Here is a 5,320-nt window from a genome sequence, read left to right on the forward strand (position 1 = left end):
GTTTTTCAATAGTTAAAGCTTACAGCACATGGCATTCCCACATAGTCTCCCATCCAAGTACTAACCAGGCCCAAGCCTTCTTAGCTTCTGAGATCAGACAAGATTGGGCATTCTTCAGCTGGTTTGTCCGTACACAAACTCTGCTTGAAAATCTTGAACTTTAAACCAAACGAGCTTGAACACATATCAAAGAGTGTAAACTCCGCTTTACTGTCAAATTATGATGGAGAAAAGGCAAAAAGTTGGAGTGGTAAGCTTTTATTTGCAATACAACAAATAAAGTGCACACCTTCTAGAGGCAATGCAATACTGGGTCGATGAATGGAGCGGATGGAGCAGGCCCTATTGCCGACTCCCTGTTCTAAAAATCCGCTTAATATGACGTATCAGATATTAAACTGACATCAGGGTGCGTAGCACCTTAAGGCCGAGGGCTGGAAAACCCCACCTAATCGATTCAGCTCCACCCCACTCCATAGCCAAGCCTGTGAATGATCGTTGTAGAGCACACACAGACAAAGAAACCTGAAGGGAAGTTAAAAAAAAAAAAAAAAAAAGAAAAAAGGCGGGAAAACATATCAAAGAAAGAAAATACCCCTTAACTTACTTTAAAAAAAAGTTAACAAAGTAATGTAAATACTTTCATTTTAAAAGTTTTACAATAGTTAAAGCTTACAGCACATGGCATTTCCACATAGTCTCCCATCCAAGTACTAACCAGGCCCAAGCCTTCTTAGCTTCTGAGATCAGACAAGATTGGGGAATCTTCAGCTGGTATGTCCGTAAGCAAACTCTGCTTGAAAATCTTGAACTTTAAACCAAAGGGGCTTGAACACATATCAAAGAGTGAAAACTCCCGCTTTACTGTCAAATTATGATGGAGAAAAGGCAAAAAAAGCTAACAAAGCCATGTAAATACTTTCATTTTAAAAGTTTTTCAATAGTTAAAGCTTACAGCACCTGCTATTCCCAGGTAGTCTCCCATCCAAGTACTAACCAGGCCCAAGCCTTCTTAGCTTCTGAGATCAGACAAGATTGGGCATTCTTCAGCTGGTTTATCCATACACAAACTCTGCTTGAAAATCTTGAACTTTAAGCCAAAGGGGCTTGAACACATATCAAAGAGTGTAAACTCCCGCTTTACTGTCAAAATATGATGGAGAAAAGGTAAAAAAAGCTAACAAAGCCATGTAAATACTTTCATTTTTAAAAGTTTTTCAATAGTTAAAGCTTACAGCACATGGCATTCCCACATAGTCTCCCATCCAAGTACTAACCAGGCCCAAGCCTTCTTAGCTTCTGAGATCAGACAAGATTGGGCATTCTTCAGCTGGTTTGTCCGTACACAAACTCTGCTTGAAAATCTTGAACTTTAAACCAAACGAGCTTGAACACATATCAAAGAGTGTAAACTCCGCTTTACTGTCAAATTATGATGGAGAAAAGGCAAAAAGTTGGAGTGGTAAGCTTTTATTTGCAATACAACAAATAAAGTGCACACCTTCTAGAGGCAATGCAATACTGGGTCGATGAATGGAGCGGATGGAGCAGGCCCTATTGCCGACTCCCTGTTCTAAAAATCCGCTTAATATGACGTATCAGATATTAAACTGACATCAGGGTGCGTAGCACCTTAAGGCCGAGGGCTGGAAAACCCCACCTAATCGATTCAGCTCCACCCCACTCCATAGCCAAGCCTGTGAATGATCGTTGTAGAGCACACACAGACAAAGAAACCTGAAGGGAAGTTAAAAAAAAAAAAAAAAAAAGAAAAAAGGCGGGAAAACATATCAAAGAAAGAAAATACCCCTTAACTTACTTTAAAAAAAAGTTAACAAAGTAATGTAAATACTTTCATTTTAAAAGTTTTACAATAGTTAAAGCTTACAGCACATGGCATTTCCACATAGTCTCCCATCCAAGTACTAACCAGGCCCAAGCCTTCTTAGCTTCTGAGATCAGACAAGATTGGGGAATCTTCAGCTGGTATGTCCGTAAGCAAACTCTGCTTGAAAATCTTGAACTTTAAACCAAAGGGGCTTGAACACATATCAAAGAGTGAAAACTCCCGCTTTACTGTCAAATTATGATGGAGAAAAGGCAAAAAAAGCTAACAAAGCCATGTAAATACTTTCATTTTAAAAGTTTTTCAATAGTTAAAGCTTACAGCACCTGCTATTCCCAGGTAGTCTCCCATCCAAGTACTAACCAGGCCCAAGCCTTCTTAGCTTCTGAGATCAGACAAGATTGGGCATTCTTCAGCTGGTTTGTCCATACACAAACTCTGCTTGAAAATCTTGAACTTTAAGCCAAAGGGGCTTGAACACATATCAAAGAGTGTAAACTCCCGCTTTACTGTCAAAATATGATGGAGAAAAGGTAAAAAAAGCTAACAAAGCCATGTAAATACTTTCATTTTTAAAAGTTTTTCAATAGTTAAAGCTTACAGCACATGGCATTCCCACATAGTCTCCCATCCAAGTACTAACCAGGCCCAAGCCTTCTTAGCTTCTGAGATCAGACAAGATTGGGCATTCTTCAGCTGGTTTGTCCGTACACAAACTCTGCTTGAAAATCTTGAACTTTAAACCAAACGAGCTTGAACACATATCAAAGAGTGTAAACTCCGCTTTACTGTCAAATTATGATGGAGAAAAGGCAAAAAGTTGGAGTGGTAAGCTTTTATTTGCAATACAACAAATAAAGTGCACACCTTCTAGAGGCAATGCAATACTGGGTCGATGAATGGAGCGGATGGAGCAGGCCCTATTGCCGACTCCCTGTTCTAAAAATCCGCTTAATATGACGTATCAGATATTAAACTGACATCAGGGTGCGTAGCACCTTAAGGCCGAGGGCTGGAAAACCCCACCTAATCGATTCAGCTCCACCCCACTCCATAGCCAAGCCTGTGAATGATCGTTGTAGAGCACACACAGACAAAGAAACCTGAAGGGAAGTTAAAAAAAAAAAAAAAAAAAAGAAAAAAGGCGGGAAAACATATCAAAGAAAGAAAATACCCCTTAACTTACTTTAAAAAAAAGTTAACAAAGTAATGTAAATACTTTCATTTTAAAAGTTTTACAATAGTTAAAGCTTACAGCACATGGCATTTCCACATAGTCTCCCATCCAAGTACTAACCAGGCCCAAGCCTTCTTAGCTTCTGAGATCAGACAAGATTGGGGAATCTTCAGCTGGTATGTCCGTAAGCAAACTCTGCTTGAAAATCTTGAACTTTAAACCAAAGGGGCTTGAACACATATCAAAGAGTGAAAACTCCCGCTTTACTGTCAAATTATGATGGAGAAAAGGCAAAAAAAGCTAACAAAGCCATGTAAATACTTTCATTTTAAAAGTTTTTCAATAGTTAAAGCTTACAGCACCTGCTATTCCCAGGTAGTCTCCCATCCAAGTACTAACCAGGCCCAAGCCTTCTTAGCTTCTGAGATCAGACAAGATTGGGCATTCTTCAGCTGGTTTGTCCATACACAAACTCTGCTTGAAAATCTTGAACTTTAAGCCAAAGGGGCTTGAACACATATCAAAGAGTGTAAACTCCCGCTTTACTGTCAAAATATGATGGAGAAAAGGTAAAAAAAGCTAACAAAGCCATGTAAATACTTTCATTTTTAAAAGTTTTTCAATAGTTAAAGCTTACAGCACATGGCATTCCCACATAGTCTCCCATCCAAGTACTAACCAGGCCCAAGCCTTCTTAGCTTCTGAGATCAGACAAGATTGGGCATTCTTCAGCTGGTTTGTCCGTACACAAACTCTGCTTGAAAATCTTGAACTTTAAACCAAACGAGCTTGAACACATATCAAAGAGTGTAAACTCCGCTTTACTGTCAAATTATGATGGAGAAAAGGCAAAAAGTTGGAGTGGTAAGCTTTTATTTGCAATACAACAAATAAAGTGCACACCTTCTAGAGGCAATGCAATACTGGGTCGATGAATGGAGCGGATGGAGCAGGCCCTATTGCCGACTCCCTGTTCTAAAAATCCGCTTAATATGACGTATCAGATATTAAACTGACATCAGGGTGCGTAGCACCTTAAGGCCGAGGGCTGGAAAACCCCACCTAATCGATTCAGCTCCACCCCACTCCATAGCCAAGCCTGTGAATGATCGTTGTAGAGCACACACAGACAAAGAAACCTGAAGGGAAGTTAAAAAAAAAAAAAAAAAAAAAAAGGCGGGAAAACATATCAAAGAAAGAAAATACCCCTTAACTTACTTTAAAAAAAGTTAACAAAGTAATGTAAATACTTTCATTTTAAAAGTTTTACAATAGTTAAAGCTTACAGCACATGGCATTTCCACATAGTCTCCCATCCAAGTACTAACCAGGCCCAAGCCTTCTTAGCTTCTGAGATCAGACAAGATTGGGCAATCTTCAGCTGGTATGTCCGTAAGCAAACTCTGCTTGAAAATCTTGAACTTTAAACCAAAGGGGCTTGAACACATATCAAAGAGTGAAAACTCCCGCTTTACTGTCAAATTATGATGGAGAAAAGGCAAAAAAAGCTAACAAAGCCATGTAAATACTTTCATTTTAAAAGTTTTTCAATAGTTAAAGCTTACAGCACCTGGTATTCCCAGGTAGTCTCCCATCCAAGTACTAACCAGGCCCAAGCCTTCTTAGCTTCTGAGATCAGACAAGATTGGGCATTCTTCAGCTGGTTTGTCCATACACAAACTCTGCTTGAAAATCTTGAACTTTAAGCCAAAGGGGCTTGAACACATATCAAAGAGTGTAAACTCCCGCTTTACTGTCAAAATATGATGGAGAAAAGGTAAAAAAAGCTAACAAAGCCATGTAAATACTTTCATTTTTAAAAGTTTTTCAATAGTTAAAGCTTACAGCACATGGCATTCCCACATAGTCTCCCATCCAAGTACTAACCAGGCCCAAGCCTTCTTAGCTTCTGAGATCAGACAAGATTGGGCATTCTTCAGCTGGTTTGTCCGTACACAAACTCTGCTTGAAAATCTTGAACTTTAAACCAAACGAGCTTGAACACATATCAAAGAGTGTAAACTCCGCTTTACTGTCAAATTATGATGGAGAAAAGGCAAAAAGTTGGAGTGGTAAGCTTTTATTTGCAATACAACAAATAAAGTGCACACCTTCTAGAGGCAATGCAATACTGGGTCGATGAATGGAGCGGATGGAGCAGGCCCTATTGCCGACTCCCTGTTCTAAAAATCCGCTTAATATGACGTATCAGATATTAAACTGACATCAGGGTGCGTAGCACCTTAAGGCCGAGGGCTGGAAAACCCCACCTAATCGATTCAGCTCCACCCCACTCC

The 5,320-nt window shown here is 39.5% G+C and overlaps 1 pseudogene; it reads right to left on the reverse strand.

Annotated features, from left to right (window-relative positions):
* Positions 1-4,581: 4,581 nt before the first annotated feature.
* On the reverse strand, positions 4,582-4,700 carry LOC114796249 (uncharacterized; annotated as a pseudogene).
* Between the last annotated feature and the right edge of the window lie 620 nt (positions 4,701-5,320).

This window comes from Denticeps clupeoides, chromosome 8 (genome assembly GCF_900700375.1).
Source record: "Denticeps clupeoides chromosome 8, fDenClu1.1, whole genome shotgun sequence".
NCBI classification, from domain to species: Eukaryota; Metazoa; Chordata; class Actinopteri; order Clupeiformes; family Denticipitidae; genus Denticeps; species Denticeps clupeoides.